This window comes from Macrobrachium nipponense, chromosome 35, assembly GCF_015104395.2.
Source record: "Macrobrachium nipponense isolate FS-2020 chromosome 35, ASM1510439v2, whole genome shotgun sequence".
In the NCBI taxonomy this organism is placed as follows: Eukaryota; Metazoa; Arthropoda; class Malacostraca; order Decapoda; family Palaemonidae; genus Macrobrachium; species Macrobrachium nipponense.
The window spans coordinates 45,306,997-45,321,996 of NC_061096.1; the positions used below are offsets into that span (position 1 = coordinate 45,306,997).

Below are 15,000 nucleotides of genomic sequence, written 5' to 3' on the forward strand. Positions count from 1 at the left end.
GTATTAGACGTTTTTAACTAACTTGCTAAAACTAAAAAAGGTAGAACAAGGGTAACATTTTCCAGTGCCACAATTTCCTTGTATCATGCTTTAGTTGCTTTTGTCTTCTTCCCATGAAAATAAAAATTCTTTAAACAATCTATATGATATTCTCTAAGGTTATGATACGTTGGAAGAGATGGAAGAAATCAAATTAGTAACAAAAAGATTTACCAATTTAATCACGTAAACATATAAACATTCTGGAACGCCTACACATTATATATATATATATATATATATATATATGTATATATATATATATATATATATATATATAGATATATATATATATATATATATATATATATATACATATATATATATATATATATATATATATATATATAGTATATATATATATATATATATATATATATATATATATATATATATATATATATATATATATATATATATATATACATATGTGTGTGTGTGTGTGTGTGTGTGTGTGTGTGTATACGAGCGCAGGTAATATAAAGAAATTTACCCTCCTTCTAAAGGAAAAACTATTAACCTCTAATATAGCCAAAGTGATCAGAAGTCCAAAGAAATTCACATAACCAGCTTAACCCTTACAATACTCCAAATACTCAAACTTCATTCTATCTAGTGCACACAGTAAAAAAAAAAACAGAAAATGAAAAATAAAGCCATTAAAAAAATAAAACAATTTAGCCAGCGCCACTTAAACAAACGTTCCTCGAACTCTTAATAAGTAGCCTAAGTGATAAAAGTGCGACCAGGAAATTCCGTTTTGTCTTTCGCGATTTGTATCGTCGGCGAAATATGTTTTTTTTTTTTTTTTTTTTTTTTTTTTTTTGCAACATCTCGAGTTTTGCTCTCAAATTGAATGTCAGTTGTGGCGTGATTTTTCTCCTGGCTTTCGACGCCCGGTTCGGCCTCGCGAATTATCATGGTGATTGGAATTCTGGGGGTCCTGGTCAAGCGCGGGACGACCCTACGTCTTTGGGGATGGAGGAATGTGATATCTCTTGTTGGAAGCAGTCTTCGTTGTGCGGCTGAAGTCATCTTGATGAAGGACGAAAGCAGTGACGTCACATAATGAGGAGAGTGTATACGGAGAGAGAGAGAGAGAGAGAGAGAGAGAGAGAGAGAGAGAGAGAGGATCGGCATGAGATATTATGGATTTATGGAAACAAAATTAAGTCGTAAAGGAAAATCGTGAGAGAGAGAGAGAGAGAGAGAGAGAGAGAGGCATGAGATATATATGGATTTATGGAAACAACATTGAGGAAAAGAGAGAGAGAGAGAGAAGAGAGGAGAGGAGAGAGATGAGAGAGAAGGAGCGGGTAGAGATATTTATCAGATTTATGGAAACATCTAATCGAAAGGTTTAGAGAAGAGAGGAGAGAGAGAACCGGGCATGAGATATTTACGGATTTAAGGAAACAACATTAAGTCGTTAAAGAAAAGAGAGGAGAGAGAGAGAAAGCAGGGGAGGAGATATGTTCTTAAAGAGTGAGAGAAGAGAGAGAGAGAGAGAGAGAGCGAGAGAGAGAGAAGAAGAGAGTGGAGAGAGAGAGAGAAGGAGCGGGGTATGAGATATTTATAGATTTATGGAAACATTAATCCGTAAAGGTAGAGAGAGAGAGAGAGAGGAGCGGGGCATGAGATATTTATGGATTTAAGGAAACAACATTAAGTCGAGGAGAGAGAGAGAGAGAGAGAGAGAGAGAGAGAGAGAGAGAAGGAACTATTCGCATGCCACGCAAACTGTCAGGCACATCTTGCAGTGACGGCCAAAAGGTTATTATGAATGTTTAATCTTTTCACGCTTGAGAAGACAGAGCCGATTTCTACGGGTGTTAACCTCTTTCATCGTAACTTTTGTAGGAGAAAATGATTGAATTTAATAAATCTATTCCTCGTTTAAGAAATTTATTTCATACTTGAGGAATTGATTCAGAGCTACGGAGTTGGTTTCTTGAAAGAGGGATTCGTTATGTGCAGAAATTTATTCCATGCAGGTTCAGGAAATCTATTTCATGTCTGAGGAATTTATTCCGAGCTAACAGAATTTATTGCTTGCTGGAGGGATTTGTTCTAAGCAGAAGGATTTAATCTCACCGGAAGAATTTAATCCCCGAAGTTTCAATTCATCAGATGCAAGTAGAACGTATTTCAAGAAGGAAGAATTTATTCCATAAAGAATTAATTCCATATCAAATAATTCACTCAATAGCAGAATGCGTTTTATGTCTTGATCATTTATTTTGGTAAGGATATATAGAGCCTATATAAAATGGATATCAATTAATAAAGATGTGCTATGTACGAAGAAATCCCTCAATGAAGGTATAATCTTATACGATAACCCATCATTAATCACAAACCTAAGATTACGACAGGTGAGCTTTACTGCAAAAATCTCTATATAACACACCAATAAAAATAAAATGGGTAAAGAACCCCTTTGCATTTTGTATGGACAACTAGACACATAACATCTTTCTCACTAAAGGTGTAAAATGAGTTGTATAGTTAGATGTATGGTTAAGAGCCGTGGAAAAAAAAGTAATAAAAACGTGTATAGATGGCTTCCGATAGTAGCTTAGGCTATCAGAATCTAACACCGTAATTATTACGAGGTTCACTGAAAGAGGAACCCAAGAGGTGCCAATTAAAATAATTACAGAGCTCAAAGTGGACTTCCACCTTGGGTGAAAGTAGTGGGATTGGCGAGGGGCGCCCTTTTAAACGTCGCATTGAATCATGGTCACGTCATGAGTTCTGTGGCAGTAGTCCTTAAGGAGCAGTAGCCTTCAGGAAGTCCACACCCTTGAAAATATATACGCAAATTTGCCTTATTTTACATCTGATGGTCGTTGGTAATATCCACTTTTTTTGCAATGAGGTTGATCATACAAGTAGATCCATTATTATCTTAAAGCAATTAACTTTTTATGCTAATAAACTATTTACATTTAAGCCTATTTATTTATCAATTTACTGATTTATCTTTTTTTTTATTAACAGGCCTCTTATTTCTGTAATTTCTATTGTTTTCTGTAATTTCTTTCAAATGAACACCATCTTTGGTAGCTTGAATTTCAATTCAATACTCATATGAATAAATGTTTATCTTCTGAATTTAATAATAATAATAATAATAATAATAATAATAATAATAATAATAATAATAATAATAATAATAATAATAATAATAATAATAATAATAATAATAATCAGTGTTACTCTTGTGTTCTGGGGACAAATGTAAGAGAAAGGTAAAGAGATTTGGCGAGATTTGGGACATACTTGAGTCTCGCGTTTGTGATTTCTACAACTATGCAGTGTCTGGAAGGACGAAGATTATTAGTGATACCTAATAGTGGAAAATAATGATCACGTTATTCTTTCCTTTTTTTATTTCTTGTTCTATACGGTGTACCTTTATACTTATAGGATTAGGGAATATAATCTATGGTAAGGATCTTAATTCATTAAGGATCATAATCTTCATCAACAAAATAGCATTCCTCTTTCAATTTTCCAAATTGTGCACATAAAATCATCAACACTTTTGCCATGAAAGATACATAACTAATTGAAATCCACACAACAGAAGATAAATGCCACAATCCTTTTTCATCCATACATTGACAACCAACACCATTTGCTAAATTTACACATATCTTGAAGCATCATTAAAAAACATCAAGTAATCGAACATAAATCCCGAAAGCATTTAGCCCAGAAAAAAACTACGCTAAACTGTCGAATCTTTCATAAACACCGCCTTGGAAATTATCACGGAGCTCCAGAACCAGCGACAATACATCAGTGCGGATTTTACGAGCAATCTGGTGTGATAAAAAAAAATACCTTTCAAGAGCCAGCAAGGACCAGAAAAAAAAGGCTCACTGAGGCTCTAAGAAGAAGGCTTCGATCTACTATTTCAGACTCCAGACTCCATTACAACGGCAGATACGTTATCCTACCAATAAATCCTTTGGAAGAGGGACAGCGGGAAGGTCCTATTAGCATGTGGGACACATCAAATGAGGACGGAATCAACCCCAAGAGTGGATCTCTGTCACGGCAGACATTCCAGAGTCGTGTTTTATAGTCCAGGCGCGCCGTTCGGTACCATAACTCTGTCGTGAGACGCCTGGTAGTGTAGATTGGACCAGCGGACCTTAATGGGATTTGAACTGGTGGTATCTTTTAGAGTCAAGCTTTGTTTTTCTATGATGATTCTTAGCTACTTTTCCTGGGGCTTAGATGACGGCCTATTAGTTCCACTGAGGTTTCGGTCTATCAATTTACAAGTTTTTATGCTCTTAATTTTGTTAGTTTTTGCAGGTTTTAGCCTAAGACTCCGAACATGTCATATTTTATATACACACACACACACACACACACACACACATATATATATATATATATATATATATATATATATATATATATATATATATAGTATGCATATATATGTGTGTATGTATATATATATATATATATATATATATATATATATATATATATATATATATATATATATATAGATATATAGTATATACATATAGTATATATAAACACATTTTGATGAAATTTGGTTTATTTCATCCCATATCAATTAACCCTGGCCCTTAACAGTCGTTCTTATTGGTTTGTTTCCCGGATTTTAAGTCACCAACTGGAATGTGGACTATTGACTCGTCGTTCTTAATGTCAGTTTAGCGAACTGAGACACATTTCATCGTTTTATAAATTTTAATCTATTCTTTAGTGACTTTCAGCTCGTATATATTACTCTATTACGGGCTGCTCTGTGAGCAAGAGCCCGTGCTGGCACAAGGCCAGCTTAATCTTAAACTTACTCTATTCTTGCATGAGATATGGGCCTACTGTTGTAATGGTACAGAATACATATCTACCTAGTTGAAAAATTTTGTATTATTTTGATACCATGTAACAGTCTAAATTAAGTACTATTAAGAACCGTATATACATTTTCAAATTCTTCCAGACAGTTTTTCCTGTAAACCAAAGCTGACATCTGAGATTATATAAATCAGATTATCTGATGGTATGGTATCAAATAAAATATAGTCCTCATTTTTGCTTTTACAAAATGAATGGTTAACTACAGAATATTTAAGTTTTATTTCCTTTTCATCCTCTTGGGATTAGGAATGTCTAGAAGGCCATGAAGTTACAAGCAGAATATTGGGAATATTTCTTAAATAATATAATTGTCTTTACGATTGTAGACAGAAGATGTCTACCATTTCAAAATTTTTGGAAGCACGTTGTGGTATTCGAAATTTTAGTATGGAAATAGATTATAAATATATAAATAAACACATTTATAAATGAATAGAGTTTTTGAAAGCACGTTGTAATATTAGAACTTTTAGTATGGGAATGGATTATAAATTAATGAATAAGTACTTGAATAAATAAATAATAAATTATATAAATTAAGAAAATTAATAATTAATAAATGAGAAAATAAAACAAATAAAGATATAAATAGTTTTTCAGGGGCAATTTTATTACAGAAATACTCTCTCTCTCTCTCTCTCTCTCTCTCTCTCTCTCTCCTTCTCCATCACAAAAGTCTCATTTCAAAACTATAATTACGAAACCATGTAACTCGGCATAGCTGAATAATAATCATAACTTTAGGGCCCTAATTAGACAGTTTGTGCAAACTGACTAGGCTATATTAGGGAGGTTGCGTTCAATTTTCGTGATCTTGTATGGGCGCTATGGGGATGTGGGTACGAACGCCGCAGGGCCAGGTAATCGTTTACCTGGGCACAATCATTACTCACCTGTAAGGAATAATGGGGCTGAGGTGTGTCCATGATATAGCAAGCAGTAAAAAAAAAAAGAAAAAAAAACTGAAAAAAAATTAATGCGAGCAATTGTTGCAATGAAATCGATTCTCGTTGAAAGTTATTTTTTATTTTTTACGTTTTTGTTGCTGTTGCAGTTGGTAAAACACTAACAACGCTGGAAGGAGAAGCCCTTGAAGAGACAGTTTATGGGTCATTATTTTTATACTGAGTTGTGAATTATATTTCTCTCTTAAATCGAAGAGTACAATTTTCTCAAATACAAACTTTTCACAGATATGTTGTTGTCCGTAAAGGATTAAGACGGAGTTATCCACTATAAATTTATGTAATATATATGTTGATAATTTGTAAATATTTCTCCTACAGACAATAAAGTATTTTATCGCCATCATATGGTCAGTTTTATTAAGCAGAATTATCCTTTAAATTCTAAAGCATCTGTTGTTTACCTCTTGAAAGAATATTAATAATTCTCCAAGCAAATTTTACGCTTATACGTAATTGTAATAACAACAAGGCTCTCTTGACTTCTCGACTTCTTCCCATTTTGGATACGGTTCATTTAGGTTTTAATCTAATCATAGGTCTTATTTTTCATTCACGATTACTTTTCAACGTTGTGTTAAACATTTAGCGGATATTATACTCAATTTGTCGAGTTATCGGGCCTGATTGTGACCCACAAACGGAGAAGAAAGATTGTTATCTATTGACTTTGAGGTTTAAGGTTGCTTGCCTCTGCCATGCACATTTAAAATTAATCGAATACGCATATCATTAGCCCAAATTGACTTCACGTAACTCAAAATGATCTGATTTTTATTCTAATAAATAATAAATGGTTAGATTTCTACGAATCATATCTATTTAAAAAAAGTTAGAAGCAAGCACAAACTGAAATAGGAGGCAGAATACTGATAAGGTTCACTGAGTTCCATACCATAATATTTATACTTTTGAGAGAGAGAGAGAGAGAGAGAGTATGGTTTAAAACAACTTCCTTAGGTAATTTTTATGATAAATCAGGACTTTCAAACAGACAGTATACCTCCGACACGGTGCTGTGCTCTCGAAAGCGGAGGCAAATGCAACAGATTATGGAAATTGAATCTCAGCATCAGATTAACAACTGATAACGGCCTGTCAGAAATTATGACCCCAGGTGATAAATTACCTCGATAGAGATGCCAAGAAGCTCCGTTTTGAAACCAATTTAGTTGTTTTCTCCCCACCTGGGTTTCCTTTATAAAATGTTTATATAAATGTAGATTTATATAGTTATATAGCACCTTTCATTTAATCTTTGTTTTTATGGAATTTTCAGCCACGATTTGGTTTTACAGTCGAAGGAAAATATCTGCTTTTATTCAAAGTGTCTGCTGCGTAATGTGCAGGGCTTGAATTTCTCGGAAACTTATTTTTCGCGTTTTTCTCAGAATGAACTGATTCGCTGGTTTTTCAATTCCAAGAGAATCGTCTGTCTGGAAAAAAAAATTATTCAAGAAAAAATATTCATAACCGTTGTTGGACGAATCGAAAGTTATCTTGAAATATTATGTAAATATTAAAAGTCAAATATTATGTAATTATTAAATTAAAATATGATGGAAATGTCAAACTTTAAATATTATTTAAATATAAAATTTAAATGTTATGTGAATATTAAAATTTAGATATTTAAATATTAATATTTGATTATGTGAATATTAAATCTAAATATTTTTATATTAAACTTAAAACAAGCAAATATTAAAATTTAAGTATCACTTACATATCAGATCCTAAATTTGTAAATATTTAAATCCAAATATGTAAATATAATTCAAATATTAATTAATCATTAAAATAAACATATCATATTTAAACGCCAGTGTCTCTCTCTCTCTCTCTCTCTCTCTCTCTCTCTCTCTCTCTCTCTCTCTCTTGAAAATGACTGATATTCCGTTCCCAACTGCCGGTCTGTCCGTCTACGTTCTTCTCTCCCATGAAACAGAAATCATCTCTGTTGTTGTAATGAGAACACCACATAAACGACTCGGGAGGCGATGCCATTGCTTGCCACGCCACTAACTGCTCATCTCGTCAGATACTTATCTCCTGGTCGTTGAAATCCCGTTTTATGGCCTTCAACCACCTTCTCGAAATCGCTAATAGATTCTTTTTATGGTCGCCAATGTCTGTCTCCTCTTTCACTCGAGAGATTTAGTTTCGTTTTCTTTAGAGAAACAGACATTAAGACTTGTTGCTGGCCGAAGCAATCACAATTCGTTTAGGTTAAGGAAATGAATTAGCTTTGGTTGGTGTCATATGATTCATTTTCTTTTATGATTGGTTTCTTTCTCATTTGCTGAGATGTTAACTAATTGTGGTCGTTGTTGTTGTTATTATTATGTGTTGAAATATACGGTTTTATTACATCCTTTTGGAGAAGGGGGGTTGTCTTTTTATCTATTGATATGGGTATTTTCAGTTTTGGCTATTTCCTTTTATTCCTTTTACTTACAATACTTTTACCGATAACCCTTTTGCCCCCCTTTTCCTCCTCCTTCCTCCCACTTCTATTTTTCCTATCCATTCTCTACCTCTTCCCCTTCCCCTTTAAACTTCTCTTCTCAATTCTTCAATTTTCTTGTCCCATCTTCTTTCATAATTCACTTTTCTTCTTCTTCTCCTCCTCCTTCTTCTTCTCCTTCTTCTCAATTTTCTTTACTTTTCATTTTCACTTTCTCTCTATTCTTTTCTTTTTTCCATGTCCCACCTCAACACTTTCCTTTACAATGACCTCCCTCTGCTTTTCTTCAGCTTCTCCTTTACTTCTCATCTTCATTATCCCGTTTTCTTTCATTTCCTTTCTTGTCAGTTTCTTCTTTCTCCACCTTCCTCTCCTCCTCCTCCTCCTCCTTACCACCATTACTCAAAGTGTGAGATGAAGCGATTATCATCATGCATCAGACTGTACCTGATTTACGAGAACCCGATCAGCCATTTAAGAGGGCAATTAGCGATTTAAGCCGCTAAAGGATCATCTCTTAACACGAGAGAACGAAAGCAATTTACTAAGAGGTAGCTGGTGTTTGATAGGTCTTTTAGATATTAATGATGTCCAATACGTTTTTTCTTTTGATGGCCTTTGTTTATCACGAGTTTCTTCTGTCTGTTTACAAGGTTGATCTTCTAAATGTTCTGATTGTTTACGTTTTTACAAGCATGTCGTTTTAACAGGGCTTATGCTTGTTTACAGACTTGTCGCTTTACTGAAGATTTTGTCTGTTTATAGACCCGTCCCTTAAAATTTGTGTCTAGTTATGAGGTTGAATGCCTGGATACTAAACTCTCTATCTTTTTATCATATTAATAAATTTGTTATCTGTCACTTAGCTTAATTAATTCACTGGCTACGGAAGTTACTATCGTTAATTGGTTTACATTAATTACCTACAGAAATTTATATGTGTTAAGATAGAGCTTAACATTTAGTCCATTAAAGTTTTGCTTTTACATAGAATTGTTGTCTGTTTATTATCTTCATCCTGAGTTTGCTAAAGCTTTTGTCTGTTTAGAAGCTTTTATATTCGAGTTACTGGAGTTGTTGCTGTTTTTGCAACCTTAATCCTACATTTACTAATTTTGTCTGTTTACAAGATTAATTCTCTTTCAGCTAAAGTTAGTTTCTGTTTACAAGCCCAACACATTGTTTAAAGGCTTAATCTTCTGTTTATCGATATCGATATGGGTTTAAGACTTCAATCCTTGGTCTCGACGAGTTTTTGTCAACTGATTAAGTTATTATTTCACCGTCAACAGAAGTTACAGTGCGTTTGCAAGATCAATTTGCTAGCTACCAAAGTGATTTTCTGTCTACAGAGTTTACATGGTCTGGGCAACAATGGTGTGTTTTTTGTTTTTTTGTTTTGTTCACAAGATTATTCCTTTGACCATAGATCTATGTTCTGATTATATGAATAATCTTTTGCCTACCAAAATGCGTTTCCTGCACAGATACAAGATTAATAATTTGAGGGAAGAGAATTCCGTTGTAAATAGTGAAGAACTGAGAAAATAAATTTTAGCTGAATCTATTTCAAGAAGAATGTTGAGTAATAAGTTAGTTTAAAAAAGATAAAGACGATCACGGTCGATGTAACCATACTAAAGGAAGACCATTCACATAAAGAAAATAAAAGACACGAAAGGCTAAGAAAACAGAACGCCGATAAACGCAGCCTTGATGAAAACAGAGAGAAAAGGGGGTCGATTAAAGTCCAAGGAAAAGTTGGTTAACAACAAGGCCACACACAAAATGGGAGTTGTGTTGACAGATGATTAAAAAAATATGCAATCAGAAGATATGGTTGATGTACTTAAGCAAATAAAAATGATAAAACATTATACGGAAGAACTCCAATTAACATGTGAGAAAATCAGGTCTTTAAACACGTGCTACCGGACACTCAAAACAACTTCCATTAGAGAGGATCCAACTATTAAAGGATCTTTTTTATTTAAGATCACGTTTTAGACTGAAAACAAGTGTTGACAGTCATTTGCAATTTTATGTTATAAGAGAGTTATACACAGGTGTTTATACAGCAGAAGTACCTGAAACCGGATATGGACAGGTAACATAAGCACGGATACAAGCCTGACGGACGACACAAGCTTTTCAAAATCTGAGTAAAATTTGCAAGTCTTGCCTAAAGGTTTTATTGACCATTAGATTCATAGTCTAATTTCTTACCTCTTATCTCTTGGCCTTTGACTTCAAAGAAAGCGAGGACCATAAAAAAAGAGGAGGGAAATTACAGAATCAATTCCTTTCAAAAGCCGTATATATATCTCCTCCCGCAACCGCAAAGACGCAAGATTGCACTTATTAAAAGTCATGAGAGCGGGCGTTATTTGTAATGGTCGAAAGTTGCCTCGGGACAGGATGGAGGCCAGAACTAAACTATAAATTAAGTGAGTGAGAGAGAGAGGAGAGAGAGAGACGAGATTGAGAAGAGAGAGAGAGAGAGAGAGAGAATTAGCGGCAGATGCAAGCTGAATTAATGAAGGGGAGTGTTACGCTTCCGGGTGCAGGAGATGGAAAAACTGACAAAAACCGGAAAAAAATAGGACAAATAAAGGAACAAATGAAGGACAAAAATGAACTGGACAAGTCGACGATCAAAGATGACAACATCAAACAGGTAGGTTTATTAAATCAAAGGTGTAAAATAAGTAGACAATGTCAGCAATCATATCTCTCTCACGTCATCAGATTTATTGCTGATAGACAATTGGTCAAAGTTACATTATCTATCGTAGTTTCTAAACCAGGCCATGGTTATTTTAGTGGGCCAAAAGCACTTTTCAGTAGTAATTCTCTTTGGGTGTAAGTTATTACCAAGATACAGCGAATTAGGTATTAAACGATACATGTGACTGGATATTTTTGTACAAAGAAAAGTGTCGCATGCATAACGGACAAATCTCTCTCTCTCTCTCTCTCTCTCTCTCTCTCTCTCTCTCTCTCTCTCTCTTCTCTCTCTTCTCTCTCTCTCTCTCTCTATATATATATATATATATATATATATATATATTATATATATATATTTCAGGCTAACGAACATACTATAAATACAATTGTGCTTTATACATTTACCAATTCATCCATTTTAATATCTAAACCTTACTGCGGGAATCTTTACTTCCAGGCGTACACACGACGCAAACAAGCTCATCTGCAAAGCAGCTCAGAGTAAAGGAAAGTAATTTGTTGTCGAAGTAATTCTTTTTTAGTAAAGAAGGGTCCATTATTGCCTTTACATCAAGCTTGATCGCGCATAATAGACGCGCATTTAATCAAAAGGACGAATTTCAATAGGAGTGCTTAGCCTCATCAACGTAATAGGATTTAGATCCCGGCTTGTTGCAATTTCAAGCAGTTCCCAAACAGAATCTTTTGGCGACTTTTTTTAAGTCTTGAATACAGGAATAATCTGGCCGTAATGGGACAATTCTTTGCAGCACCAAGGGTCTTCATGAAGAGGTAAAATAATGAAATGACATCTTTGACGGCGTGACTTAAAGGCTTAGCAGTGAAGACTCTCTCTCTCTCTCTCTCTCTCTCTCTCTCTCTCTCTCTCTCTCTCTCTCTGTGTGGTAGGGTAAGGCCTTCTTCAGGAGAACTGGTGAGTCATTTCATATAATGATGAATGTGACACAAGCCCTGCAAGGTGCGGTTTCCCCCTGTTGTAAGCAGAAGGGGTTGGAAGACCTCAACATAAGTCGGATTAAGTTCGACTCCAATAGCTAAACATTTTATGATATATCTGGCACTTCCAGGGAACTTCTTCCCAGATGAATATGCAAAAATCGTCTTTTCATTTCCTGTAAAAAGTTATAACTATATATGTGGCAATGGAATATACCCACCAAATTCATACCTAAAGAGAAAGGAAGAACCAATTTCCTATCTAAAGAGATAAGATGAACCAATATCCTATCTAAATAGAAAGTAAGAACCTATTCCCTATCTAAAGAGAAAGGAAGACCCACTTTCTCATCTAAAAAAAAGGAAGACCCAATTTCCTATCTAAAGAGAAAGGAGGACCCAATGTCCTATCTAAAGAGAAAGGAAGACCCAATTTCCTATCTAAAGAGAAAGGAAGACCGATGTTCTATCTATAGAGAAAGAAAGACCAGATGTCCTATCTATAGAGAATGGAAGACCAGATGTCCTATCTAAAGAGAAAGAAAGACTCAATTTCAATTCCTATCTGCAGAGAAAGGAAGACCCAGTGTCCTATCTATAGAGAAGACACAATGTCCTATTTAAGGAGAAAAGAAGATACAATTTCTTATCTACAGAGCAAAGACGACCAAATTACGTATCTAAAGAAAGCAAAGGACCAATGTCCTATGCAAAGAGAAGGGCAAAATGTTATAGGCCACTGAGACTTAAGGTGGAAACCTGAAATATCATAGCAGCAATCAGAAGTCTTCTGAGCCTATATTTGTAGCTGCCAGGTGCCAGGTGACCTCTTGTGCGCCCAATTTGGTCACATTACGCAGGGAGGTCACCGGCTGACCAATGGCATCAAACCAAAGGCTTTGGAGAAGTGTCTTGTCTGTGCCGTGGCCTTCCACAGTGATGTGCTTAAATAAATTGTGATTAATCATTTTCTCTAGCTTCATTTACTTATATTACAGTTTATTGTTATTAACTTTCTATTTATCTACCTAATTATTCATCTATCTATCGAAAGTCAAATATCAAATATATAAGGTTATTAGCAGAAACAGTTGTCGGATTGGGAGTGGGTGAATGGAACAATACATTAACAGTTGTTCTTCGTCCCTTAAAGACTTCTGCCAGAGTTATAGGCACGTATGTTTTTATTTTCGTCTATACTTGAACGAAATATATATGTATGGTATATATATATATATATATATATATATATATATATAGATATAATATAATGTGTGTATACAAATCTGCCCTCCATGCAATTGCCTGGAATTTTTTCATACCTTTCAGACGATACCGACTGTAACTCTCAAAGAGAGAGAGAGAGAGAGAGAGAGAGAGAGAGAGAGAGAGAGAGAGAGAGAGAGAGAGAGAGAGAGAGAATTCTCACAGTACATTTTCGTTATTTCAAACACATTTTAACAAATTTCATGCTGTACTGTCACCATCACACTTTGTCATCCGAAAAAAATAAATAAATAAAAGGAATTTCTCATCCTGCAATTCTTGTTCATTCTCACCACCAAAAAGGGGACGGAATTGCTTGTGTCTCTCCTTTACAGGAATTCCACTTTCGATCATGTTTTCGAAAACGTTGTCTTGTCACCCCTTCCGTCCCCGCCCTGCCCCCCTCCCACCTGCCTGGGACCACCACGTCTCGGTGATTACACGCAAATCGACGTCCCTCCCCTTCCCCGCCATCTGGTACAAATAAGACAAACGCCTCGAAGGGGCGCTGGATTACGATAAAAATCCTCGGCATCAACCTCGCGATTTCCTTGAGAGAGAGAGAGAGAGAGAGAGAGAGAGAGAGAGAGAGAGAGGATATCTCTCATTGGTGGATCAAGACGGCCTCCACTCTTGGCCTCAGCGTCCCATTGGAGGAGGTCGCCTGTCACAAATAAATTGCAGTAACCTGAAGGTGTTTGTCTAAACTGCACGATGGAGGTCGCCGGCTGCAAGGAACAAGAAGAATAAGGTTCGTAAAAATTGGCCCCCCACGCCCCGTCTGTCTCCCCCTTTCCACCCCCCCCCCCCTCCCCAGCCCATAAAACAGCCAATAAAGTCCGATAAAAGACCAGGTTGCACCTGACTGCAACTGCGTGGGGGTTGTCGAAACGCACAAAATTGACGCTTTTCGCGTTCTAATGAAGTATCCGCGTGGCACAGGGGGGTTGGGGGGTGGGGGGCGTATCACCGAGGAACTGTCATCTGGGAGTTTCTCAACCACAAGAATACCTGTGATTGTCTCCGGAACTGTTATGTTTGATTATTTCAATTACATGACGCTTTCTTACTAAACTTAAGAATAGGGGAATCGGAGCTCACCCTTCGACATCCCTGTGAGAGATTGATTACAGTAGCCGATTCTTTTGAGAGAGAGAGAGAGAGAGAGAGAGAGAGAGAGAGAGAGAGATTTTCTAGCACAGTTCACCGCTGGGAACTCCATATAAAAAGAAGACATCTGTTCCCTGTGAACAATTTTTTCCATTTCAACAAGGGCCTTAGACAGCTTTTGTCATAATTTCTTCACAGTCTTTATAATCTCAGAAATAGAGAAAAAAGTACCCTATTACATTATTAATTAAACTTGGAATCTAAATAAAAACAAAAAGCATACAAAACTAAAACGAAAAGCATACAAAACTAAAACTAAAAGCATACAAAAATCATTACCTTGAAAATGAGATGAATATTGAATCAATCAATGTGGTTAAACTCAGAGCACTGGACCGTATATTATAGAACAATTGATATGAAATGAATATTCCACTTTTACGCTCAACTGATTACAATTTGAACTACCTGCTATTATGTACTAGTCCTTCAAAAAGTTTTGGAATTCATCGAACCCTAGTAATGTCAGTTCCCTAAATGAGAGAATGAGAG

At 35.4% G+C, this 15,000-nt stretch overlaps 1 long non-coding RNA gene across 2 annotated transcripts in view; it reads right to left on the minus strand.

Moving 5' to 3' along the window:
- Nucleotides 1-15,000, minus strand: part of LOC135208240 (uncharacterized) — a 154,256-nt gene that overhangs the window by 3,979 nt on the left and 135,277 nt on the right. Inside the window, exon 4 of one of the 2 annotated variants that reach the window (XR_010313134.1) lies at nucleotides 6,878-7,357. The exons of the other annotated variant lie outside the window; for it this stretch is intronic. This is a non-coding gene — a long non-coding RNA (uncharacterized LOC135208240). Of the gene's footprint in view, nucleotides 1-6,877; nucleotides 7,358-15,000 lie in introns of those variants that run through there. 2 annotated transcript variants of the gene reach the window in all.